General features: G+C 41.8%; 1 pseudogene; it reads right to left on the bottom strand.

Annotated features, from left to right (window-relative positions):
- Positions 1-359: 359 nt before the first annotated feature.
- Positions 360-823, bottom strand: LOC136154042 (large ribosomal subunit protein uL24 pseudogene; annotated as a pseudogene).
- Between the last annotated feature and the right edge of the window lie 11,571 nt (positions 824-12,394).

Here is a 12,394-nt window from a genome sequence, read left to right as displayed (position 1 = left end):
GTATGGCAAAAACCACCACAACATTGTAAAGTAATTAGCCTCCAATTAAAATAAATAAATACTATAGAAATAAAGAAAAAAGAGATAGCAATGTGATATACCTATATCTATCACATTTTCCTTATCCATTTATCTGTCACTCATCCATCAACAGATAATTAGGTCATTTCCGTATCTTGGCTATTGTGAATGATGCCACAATGAACATGGGCTGCAGATATTTTCTTGAGATTCTGATTTCATTTCTTTTGGATATATACTCAGAAGTAGAATTACTAGATCATATGGTAGTTCTATTTTTAACTTTAAATTGTTAACTTTTAAATTATATATATATATTTTTTCATTTTAACAGTTTTTAATGAAAGCTGTAGACAAGATGACTTTATTCCTGCATCTTCTCAATTGTTTCTTCCTTATATTTGCCCTTTTCCTTTCCTACTTGGCCAGATTTGGCTTTACGTTCGAGGATCTTTTTGCGATCTTTGTCCAGTTTTAGTCTGGTGATAACCACCTTGCTGGGGTGAATGCCCACATGGACAGCTGTGCCATTAGCCTTCTCCTGCTGCACTCGTTCAATGTAGATGACGTATTTCTTCCTGTCAACCTGGACCACTTTGCCAATTTGCTGCCCTTTGTAGTGCACTCGTACAACCCAAACTTCATCATCCTTTTGGGTGGGCATGGATCGAACATTGTACTTCTATCTTAGCTCTTTAGAAAGAGGAGAAGACATAATTTTCCTGCGAATGTGGGAAGGTGCATTGAAATGCATTTTTCTACTCTTGCTTCGGTCAGAAGTCACAAAGGAATTGAACTTCATTTTGGCCACTGGTGCTTCAGCGATGGCCACAGAAGGGAAGAGTAAATTATATATTTTAAAATATTTTAAAATATATTTTAAATGAATAGGTGAAAAATACAATATTTGAAATAAAAAATTCACTAACTGGGCCTAATAGCAGATTAGACAGTACAGGAGAAAATATCAGTGAAGTGAAAGAAATAACAATAGAAACTATCCAAAATGAATCACAGAGAGGAAAAAAAGGCTGATTAAAAGTTAATAGAATGAATGGGTAACAAAGTGTGGTATATTCATACAAAGGCCTATTCAGTTCAATTCGGTCACTCAGTCGTGTCCGACTCTTTGTGACTCCATGAACCGCAGCATTGCCAGGCCTCCCTATCTGTCTATAAAAAGTCACGAAGTATTGATATATACTACCATATGGAAAAACATTGAAAACATTATGCAGAGTGATAGAAACCAGCCACAAAAGGCCACAATTTATATTATTGCATTTATTTGAAATTTCCAGAATAGGCAACGCTGTACAGATAGAAAGTAGATTAGTGATTGCTTAGGGGTGGGGGATAGCTAGCATATGGAATTTCATTGGAGATGATGAATATATTCTAAAATTGACCATGGTAATGGCTACACATATCTATTTATAACTAAAAGCCATTGCATTCTATACTTTAAATGTGTGAATTGTATAGTATATGAATTATATGTAGATAAAGCTTTTTTTAATGTTAGCAGAGCCTCAGTGACCTGTGTTTCAATACCACAGATACTAACATATGTGTATTTATTGTTCCAGGAGGAGCTACAGGCAAAAAGAAATATTGGAATACATAATGGCTGAAATTTTGGCAAATCTTATGAAAACAATAAACTACAAATTCAAGAAGCTCAACAAACCTCAGGAAAGGTAAAAATGAAGGAAATCATACCAAGGCATGTCATAGAAAATTGCTGAAAACCACAGCTAAAGAGAAAATGCTAACATTCCTAGAAAAAAGACACGTTTACATACAGGGACACCAACCTAAAGATTACCACGGTTTCTCAACCAAAATGTTCCAAGCCAGAAGACATCAGGTGACATCTTTAAAATATTCAAAGGTCTATATACTACAAGAAGTGTTAAAGGAAATTATTCGGATTAAAAGATAATGATACTGGATGGAAAGTCAGACTTAGGAAAAGCAATGATGAGCACCATATATGGTAAACGTGGATAAATATGAAAAGACTTGTTTTCAACCTTTAAATTTTTTTCTTTGAAAGATAATTGACTACTAAATGCCACTGAATTGTTCACTTTAAAATAGTTAATTTTATGTTCTGAGAATTTCACCTGGATGAATTATTCCAAAGATCTAAATGACTGTTTAAAGCAATAACAATGTATTTGGAGGTTTATAATATATGTAGAAGCAAAATGTATTAAAACAATACCACAAAGGATAGGAGAAATCAAAGCATGCTGTGTTAAGTTTCTTACTTGTACATGAAGTCATATAACAGAATTTGAAGATAGATTATGATAAGTTAAAAATGCTTATTTGATTTGATTTGATTTTTTAGTTGAAATACAGTTGTATGATATTATATAAGTTACAGGTATACAGTTTAGTGAGTCACAAATTTTAAAAGTTATACTCCATTTATAGTTATTATAAAATACTGGCTGTATTCTCTGAGTTGTACAACATATGCTTGTAGCTTATTCTATACCTAATAGTTCATACCTCTTACTCCCCTACCTCTATCTTGCCTCTCCCCCTTCCCTCTCCCCACTGGTAACTACTAGTTTGTTCTCTCTATCTGTGAGTTTGCTTCTTTTTTATTAAATTCACTAGTTTGTTGTATTTTTTAGATACCACATGTAAGTGACAGCGTACTTATATGGTATTTGTCTTTCTCTGATGTATTTCACTTACTACAAGGCCCTTCAAGTCCATTCATATAGCTGCAAATGGCAAAATATTGGTTTCTTAATGGCTGAGTAATATTCCATTGTGTGTGTATATATATATATATATATATATATATACACACACACACTATATCTTATCCACTCATCTAATGGACACATAGGTTACTTCCATATTTTGGCAATTGTAAATAATGCTGCTATGAATATTGGGGTTCAGGTGTCTTTTTGAATTAATGCTTTTGTTTTTTTCAGATTAAAATGTTTGCTTTAAGCCCTGGAGAAACTCCAAAAAACACAAATTATGGCTAAGCAGCCAATGGTGGAGATAAAATTGAAGATAAAAGATTTCGATTATTCCTAGATGCTTGTCCCTCCAGGAGGTGAAGCTGAATTCCCCTCCCCTTGGGTGTAGGCTGAATTTAGTGACTTGCATATAATTTAAATTTTTTGAAAAGGGAAAAACAGTAGCTTTATAGTTTAGAAATCTGACAAATAGCCACCTTAACCAAGTAATGAAGGTTAACATCACCAGTAAGTCACATTAATGTCATGTATCCCCTGATATAACAGGATGACAGGGCACATCCCCTCAGTGGTATTCTTGCCCCAAATTCTTAACCACAGACTAATCAAGAGAAAACACCAGACAAACCCAAACTGAGGAACAGGCTTCCCAGGTGGCGCTAGTGGTAAAGAAACCACCTGCCAATGCAGGAGACAGAAGAGACACGGGTTCGATTCCCAGGTTTGGAAGGTCCCCTGGATAAGGGCATGGCAACCCATTCCAGTATTCTTTCCTGGAGAATCCCATGGACAGAGAAGGCTGGCAGGTTACAATCCATAGGGTCTCAAAGACTCAGTCTCGATTGAAGCAACTTAACACTATAGAATACCTGACCAGTACTCTTAAAAACTGTTCAGATCATCAAAAACCAGAAATATCTGAGAAACTGCCACAACCAGGGGGAACCTAAGGAGACATGATGAATAGCTGAACTATGGGATCCTGGATGGGGTCCTGGAATAGAAAAGGGAAAATCCAAATGAAATCTGTAGTTTAGTTAATCATACTGTACCAATGTGAATTTCTTAGTTTTTGATAAATACACTAGCATGTTTATGTAAGATGTGAACAGTAAAGAAGGTTAGATAAAAAGTATTTGAGAACACTTTGTACTATCTTTGCAACTCTTCCACAAATTTGTAATTATTTCAAAACAAATTTTTTTCAAAAGATAATATAAAACAAGGCAGAGAAAAAGGCAAAAGCTAATGAAGTGTAGATGAGAAGAATAGGAAACAAACAGAAATGGGTGACCTAAAGCCAGCCATAATAACAGCTACCTTAAATGTAAATATACTCTAGGCAGTACTATTAAAGGAGATCATCCTGTTGTTCAATCACTCAGTCATGTTTGACTCTTTGTGATCCCATGTACTGAAGCATGCCAGGCTTCCCTGCCCATCACCGACTCCTGGAGCTTGCTCAGACTCCTGTCTGTTGATTCCGTGATACCATCCAACCATCTTGTCCTCTGTCGTCCCCTTCTCCTCCTGCCTTCAATCTTTCCCAGCCTCAGGGTCTTTCCCAATGAGTCAGTCCTTCGCATCAGGTGGCCAAAGTATTGGACATCATCCTAATGTATTAAAAATAAAATTAACCTCAATTTTTTTGCTGTCTATATGAAATATATTTCAAGTATGAAGATGCAGGTTAAAACTAAAATGATGGATAAAGATATACCAATGGTGGCTATATTAACTTCAAAGTAAGCTTCAAGACACGGAATATTACCAAGAGTAAAGACATTTATAATGATAAAAGGGTCGCCTCATCAGAATAATATAACATTCTTAAACATTTAAGTACCTAATAACAAACCTCAAAATACATGAGGCTAAAACTGCAGATCTGAAACAAGAGGTATTTAAAGTCATAATTATAGTTGGAAAATTCAACAGTTCTCTCTCAGTAACTGATAAAAGTAAACAGGAAATCCATGATGATGTAAAAGACTTGAACAACACTATCAGTCAACTTGACCTAATTGACATGAATAAAACACTGCACCCAACATCTGCAGAATACACATTCTTCTCTGAACACAGTGGAACATTCTCTATGATAGACCACATGCTGGGCCATGAAATGAGTCTCAATAAATTTTAAAGGATTGAAATAAAAAAGAATATTTCTCTGACCTCAACATAATTAAATTAGAAATCAATAACAAAAAGATGTCAGAAAATCCTTAACTGTTTGGAAATTAGATGACGCACTTGTAAATAATCCATGGGTTAAAGTAAAAATCAAAAGGGAACTGGAAAGTAATTTTAAACAAAAGAAAATGAAAGCAACATATAAAATTTGTGAGACACCCCTAAAACAGTAGTTAGGAGGATGTTTCAATGACCTCAGCTTCAAATTTAAGAAGCTAGAAAAAAGAAGAGAAAATTAAGCCCAAAGTAAGTAGAAGGAAGGAAATAATAAAAGTAAGTGCAAAAATCAATGAAACAGCACACCCCTTCCAAAAAAAAGAAAAGAAAGAAAGAAATTCAATGAAACCAAAAGCTGCTGCTTTGAAAAGATCAGTACTACTGATAAATTTCTAGATTGGTAGTACTAGTTATGTGGTTGTATGTCAGGGCTTTCCTGGTGGCTCAGACAGTGAAGAATCCACCTGCAATGCAGGAGACTCAGATTCGATCTCTGGGTTAGGAAGATCCCCTGGAGAAGGAAATGGCTACCCACTCCCGTATTCTTGCCTGGAGAATTCCATGGGCAGAGGAGCCTGGTGGGCTGCAGTCTATGGAATCACAAAGAATTGGACATGACTGAGCAACTAACACACACACACGCACACACACACATACACATACATTCATTTGTCAAAACTCATTGAATTGCACACTTTTAATGGGAAAATTTTATTGTCTGCAAATTATACCTAAAGAACAGATACTTCATGCTGGACGACATACAAATGACCAATAAACACATGTAAAGATGCTCAACATCATTAGTTAGTCAGTGAAATGCAAATTAAAGCCACCATATCAGTACACATCAGTTAGAATGGCTGAAAATTAAAAAAAAAATTACAATACCAAGTGGAAGCAATGGGAACTCTCTTACATAGCTGACTGAAGTATAAAATGGTACAACAATTGTGGAAGTCAGTTCAATAGTTTCTCATAAAATTAAAGATAAGCCAATGTTTCGGCCAAGTAATTCCATTCTTAGGTATTTGCCCAAGATAAATTAAAACATATGCCCACAGAAAGCCTTCTTCAAAGTAGTTTTATAAAAAAAAAATCAAAATTGAAATAGGCTAGATGACCAGTAATGGGTGAATAGATAAATGAATTGTGGTATATCTATACAGTGGACCGATGGTATATCGATGCAATGGTTATCAATATACATTACAAATTGTATTGATATGCAACCTATATAATGGTATATTAATACAATGGATAGTCAGCAATAAAAAGGAACAAACTACTGATATATGCTACACCATGGAAAACCTCAAAAGCACTATGCTAACTGAAAAAAACCTGACACAAAGACTAGATATTGTATGATTCCATTTATTTGAAATTCTAAAATAGGAAAAACTAACCTAAAGTGACAGAGAGTAGGACAGTGGTAGTCAGGGATAGAGAGTGGGAGTGAGATTGATTGCAAAGGTGTTCAAGAAAACTTTTTACTACTAGAAAAATGTTGTCAATCCTGATTGCAGTGGTGATTTTACCATGGCCACTCCCTGGGTGCTCAGAACCTGGGAAAATACACTTTGCATGGCCCCTGTCTATAGGGACTATCTGAATCATCCAAAACCACTGTGTCAGCTGGTTGCCCTGTTTCATGCATTGTGTCAAAGAAACACTGCAGTGGCTGGTGGATCAATCTCCTTGTCATGCTGCCCTCCGGAAACCAGGTCCCAAGAATGTGAGTGCCATAGATGATCCCACAGGTGAGAATCCTGAAGTTCCTTGGGGTATCTGGGGGCCCAAGCAGGAGGGCTAAGGGTCCAGAGGTTCAAAGTGTGTCTTGAAGGGGAGAAACTGGTCTCCCGCCAACCTGCAACCCATTCTGTACTCTGGCCAGCCCCATCCGGATGATATTGCTGACCCCTGACCAGGCATGAAAGAGGACCTTGGAAAATTGTAATGAAGGTGTTGCAAAGCATAGTCCCCCACCCTTGAGATGCAGGGTGTGGAGCAGGGACCCCATTTGCCCAAGTCTAAGATAGTACTGGTTACGTGGGTATAATATCTATTTGTCAAAACTCACTGAACTGTACACTTACAATAGGTGCCTTCCATTATATATAAATCATGCCTCAATAAACTTGAGAATTATTACTAACAATTAAAAAACCCCTTCTATGTCAGATTCCCAGGACCTACTCTAGACAGAATCAGATCGTTATCTGTTTGCACACTCTGGGAAACCCTTATCTGTTGGTTCTCAACTGCCCACAGGATCACATTCAAGCCCTTTAGGTGGGCCTACCACACACTTCCTAACTCAGCCCTAACCTACCCCTTCAGCCTCAGCTCCTGAGACTCCCTTCCCCACCCCGTGCTCCAGATGCACTGAACTTCAATCACTCCACCTTGTAAACCTGTTTCTCTACATGTCAGGTTTCCCCTGCTTGAAATGTCCTTCTAGTGCCTCACCTTCTCCATCCAAGGAATTCCTATCTTTTAAGGTCCATCTGGCATGACACTTGTTTTTATGTAGCCTTCTTGGATCCCCAGAGTTGGTTGATCCCTTCTCAGTACTCCTACGAGTCATGGGACACACTTTTCATGACAATGACACTTGTCAGCAGTGGACTGTGCTGGGGTTTTCTCCTCTACCAAATTGCAAATTCTTCCAGGGCCGGTACCATAGCTTCTTCCACCCAGCACAGTGTCTGACACATAATAGGCTCCTGATCCTGTTGTTGAATGAATGAGTCACTGATTGACTCTATTCCTCTTTTGTGACTCTTAATTGGGAGCCATCATTGGAGAGTGGCTTCACCACAAGAGTGACCTATAATAATCAAGAAATTTTAAGAGCTGACCCAGACCAGAGAGGAGGAGTATTTGGCCAAGGTTCCATTTTAACCCCTCAGATTATGTCACTGATATATTTCGGTTTATCCAAGACCTGCATTTGTGAGATGGTCAGACCTGGGCCTCAGTCTGTGGCCCATATTAGGTGTCAGATACCCACTGTCTTCATCATCATCATCACTACCCTTTAGTGGGCACTTATTAGTCAGTGGACACTTTAGTGCCCACTTATCCCAGTGGGCACTGGGATAAACAATTTTGTATCTTGCCTTTATTTCATCTGCACAATAACACTGGAAGAAAGGGGCTATTGGGTTGAACCAATATGACATTGGCACTTTTCAACTTTTCTTAACCTACAAAATAGCATTTTCATATGGTTCAACCTAATATTACCATCCCTTTGAGGGAGCTAAGGAAACTAGAGTTCAAAGAGGTGGAGTCCCTCACGGAAGTTGATCACCTAGTGAGGGACGGAGCCCAGATGTGAATGTCCATGCCTCTGACTCCAGAGCCTGGGCTATTGCCCTCACTCTGCCCGGCTTCATCAGCTGTGAAATTCCTGCTATAAGCCAGTCCACAGAGGCCAAGAGGTCAGCCAGGGGCGGGCCTGGCTAGGGTTTCAAGCACTCTTGCAGAAGGGATGAGCTGGCTGGGTCTATGAATGTTAGCCTTTTAGTGGTCATGTTTCCAATTTCTCTTCATTCTCTCCCTCCTCCAGAATCCACCCCCCACACATACGCACACATCCAGAAGGGAAGAGCCAAGCAGCTGACTCACACACCACACCGCCACAGCCTTGACTTTGTTCACGTACACTCAGCGGTTTGAGACTCTTGCCCCACCTCAGTGTTGCCCTCAGTTGGCACCTTGAGGAGCCGCTGCGCTCTCCCTTGCACTGTGGAGATGGCTGCACTGATGGCCCTGGAGAAAGCCATAGAAGTTGGCAGAAGCTCAAATCCTAAGTCAGAGGTGATGCCTGGCATCTGAAAGGGCACAGGCAGAAGTGGGTGAGTGGTGCCAGCTGGGTCTTTGGGTCTGGGGAGGAGCCAGCAGCAAGTAGCAGAGACCCCAACCTCAACAGCATCTCCCCGGCCCCAGGAGCTGCCTGTTGGCATCACAGGCCTGACACTGTTGGGGGCTGGGAAGGGAGAGCCATGGTGTAGAATACAGTGACCTCCCAGGAGGAGCTCCCAGTGACCCCAGTTCATAGCATGATGGCAATGATGGAGCAGGGCTGGGACTGGGGTGGGCAAGCAATGGAGGCAGGGAAATGCAGACTTGGACAGGGTCTCAGACATCAGGTGGGCCTGAGAGGGTGGGCTGGGGGATAGAGGGAGAGGTTGGAAGCTCAGGCAGACTCCCCTTCCCGTGATGTTCCATCTTGAGATGAGTGTTGGCATTGGGGGCGGGAGAGTCAGGCTGGCCACGAGGGAGTCTGGGGCTACAGAGCCTGGGTCACAGGATGAAAGATGAACCGGAAGGGCTTCCTGCAAGAACTCCTGAAGCCCCTGGTCTATCCTGGCATAACTAGAAAGAGAAGCAGACAGACCCCAGGATCTCACTAACAGATGGCTCAAAGGCTAGGCTTCCTCTTTCCTCTCTCATGAGGGGGTTGCCTGATACGCCGCAAAGCACCCTAGGCTAAGGGTCAGGAGGCCTGGCTGCTAGTCCATCCTGCTTCCTGGAGCCTTCCCTTTCTGGGCCTCTGGGTTCCCATCTGTACAGGTGATGAGGCAGGATAGCTGAAGTGGAGTCATGGCTTTCAAACTTTTTCAGTCTGAAGTACTTTCTTTAAACAAAGCCCAACAGAACAGCTCAACATATAAAGCAGATGAAAATTGAGCTACTCCTCTCCTCCCGAGTTGCCCCCAGAACCTCCATGGCAGCGGAGGTTCCCTTTTAAAGACCCCTGGGTTAGAGTACTGGTCTCTAGGCTTGAATATGCATCAGCATCCCCTAGGGGGGTTGCAAAATACAACTTTTTGGGACCCCTGCCTGAGTTTCTGATTCAGTACATATGGAATGGGGCCAATAATTTGCCTTTCTAACAATTTTTCAGATAATGCTGATGTTACTGGTCCAAGGACCACACTTTGAGAACCACTGGGTTATATGACATCCATGCACCTTTATTGATTCATGCTCAATCACTGTTTACACTGATCCAACTCAGATGTTTTAAGATATTCAAGAATGGGGGAGCACCTGGCCTTGTGAGCATGGCATGTCTAAATGCTCTGCCTATGGGTCTCTTTAGGTTTAAAGCAAGGCTAATGACTTGTCCAGGGGTTGACAAAAGCATAAGCCTCTTCTTTAATGAGTTTACAGTCTGATATGGCCCCTCCACTCCCCAGGAAATAACTCCCCCGCTAATTCCAGCAAAGGAGGTTATTCCATGTTAAGCATTATCCTTTCCAGACATCCCCTTTTTTCCAGGTAAACTCCCTGGAGAAGGGGTGGCCGTTTGGTCCCTGACCCCTCAGTATTTCTCAGATACTTTCCCAAGGTATAATGAGCATCACCTCTGTCCTCTGTGAGTTTTCCCAGGGCAAGGACCTCACCTGTATCATTCTTCCCAGCATCTCCCATGGCTCCTGGCCCAGTGCCTGGCACACAGTGGGCATTTGTTATAAGTTTGCTGAATAGAAGAAAGAAAGCATGAGAGCCCCAACTGGACTCAGCCCACGCAGGCCGTCAGCCCCTCTCCCAGGCCTGGCTCACAGCCTCCAACCCCAGCCTCTGGTCAAGGTTGCTCCCTTGGGGACTGTGGAAGGGCGTGTGTGGAGGGGTGGTTTCCCCATTCACCTGGGATCACTGCCGTTTTGCAAACTGCTTCCAAGAATGCCGGGGGCCTCCCATTCCCTACATCCTCCTTTTCAGCCTCACCACTTTCTTAAATAAATTGGCACTGACCCTGGTGACAGACTTGATCATTTCCCTTTGCTCCGTGATTGTGTGAAGTGACTGCCAAAGATGTTCCTGAAGACTCAGCACATTCCATGGGAGGCAATGGGGAGCCCATCTGCTCCCCCGAGCGCTTCCTCTCCTTTATTGTGCTATTTTGGCTTCAATGTCCCATTTGGACCAGAGCATCTTCCAGCCAGTGGGGAAGGGGAAAGGGTGGGGAGGAGTGCTTGCCTTCCTTCTTCTCTTACTTGTCTCCTTGGTTTCTCGGGAAATAAATCAACAATACTCATACTACGTGCCAGGTACCGCTCTAAGCTCTCTACATGTGTGCATGTAGTTAATCCTACAGCAACCCAGATGGGAAAACCGATGCCCAGAGAGGTGAAGTCACTTGCCCCAGGCCACACAGTCTGCGCAAGATGGAGGACTGGCCCCAGGCGGGTCTGGCTCTGGAAGCTGAGCTATTGGTCCCTATGGGCTCTACCGCCTTTCAGGCCTTGGATTCTTGAAGCTCTGGATCTGGGCCCACTGGTACCTGAGGCCATGGCCTCTCTCCATCATCACTATCTATCAGCAAACCTAAGGTCAATTGCATTAAAAATGAAATTCTTAACAAACTTATGGTTACCTGGAGGTAAGAGGGATGGGAGAGATAAATTGGAAGTTTGGGATTGACATTTTCACACTCAGGTCAGTTCAGTTCAGTCACTCAGTCGTGTCCAACTCTTTGCGACCCCATGGACTGCAGCACACCAGGCCTCCATATCCATCACCAACTCCCGGAGCGTACTCAAAGTCATGTCCACTGAGTCAGTGATGCTATCCAACCATCTCATCCTCTGCTGTCCCCTTCTCCTCCTACCTTAGTCATTCCCAGCATCAGGATCTTTTCAAATGAGTCAGTTCTTTGCATCAGGTGGCCAAAGTATTGGAGTTTCAGCTTCAACATCAGTCCTTCCAATGAATACTCAGGACTGATTTTCTTTAGGATGGACTGGTTAGATCTCCTTGCAGGTCAAGGGACTCTCAAGAGTCTCCTCCAACACCACAGTTCAAAAGCATCAATTCTTTGGCTCTGAGCTTTCTTTATAGTCCACCTCTCACATCCATACATGACTACTGGAAAAACCATAGCCTTGACTAGATGGACCTTTGTTGGCAAAGTAATGTCTCTGCTTTTTAATATGCTGTCTAGGTTGGTCATAACTTTCCTTCCAAGGAGCAAGCATCTTTTAATTTCATGGCTGCATTCACCATCTGCAGTGATTTTGGAGCCCCCCCCCAAAAAAAATGTCTGCCACTGTTTGCACTGTTTCCCCATCTATTTGCCATGTTAAATAGTGATTCCCTGGTGGCTTAGTGGTAAAAAAAAATCTGCCTGCCAATGTGGGAGACTTGAGGTCAATCCCTGGGTCAGGAAGATCCCTTGGAGAAGGAAATGGCAACCCACTCCAGTATTCTTGCCTGGGAAATCCCATGGACAGAGGAGCCTGGTGGGTTACAGGAGTCAGAAACATCCTAGTGACTAAACAACAACAATGTGTAAAATAAATAACTAATAAGGATCTACTGTATAGCACAGGGTTGTTGTTATTGTTGTTTAGTCGCTAAGTCGTATCCAATTCTTAGGGACTCCATGGACTATAGCCCGCCAGGCTCCTCTGTCCATGGGGATTTCC

The sequence above is a fragment of the Muntiacus reevesi genome, chromosome X (assembly GCF_963930625.1).
Source record: "Muntiacus reevesi chromosome X, mMunRee1.1, whole genome shotgun sequence".
Taxonomy (NCBI): Eukaryota; Metazoa; Chordata; class Mammalia; order Artiodactyla; family Cervidae; genus Muntiacus; species Muntiacus reevesi.
Note: the sequence above shows the minus strand (reverse complement) of the source record. Positions and strands in the feature narration are given on the sequence as shown.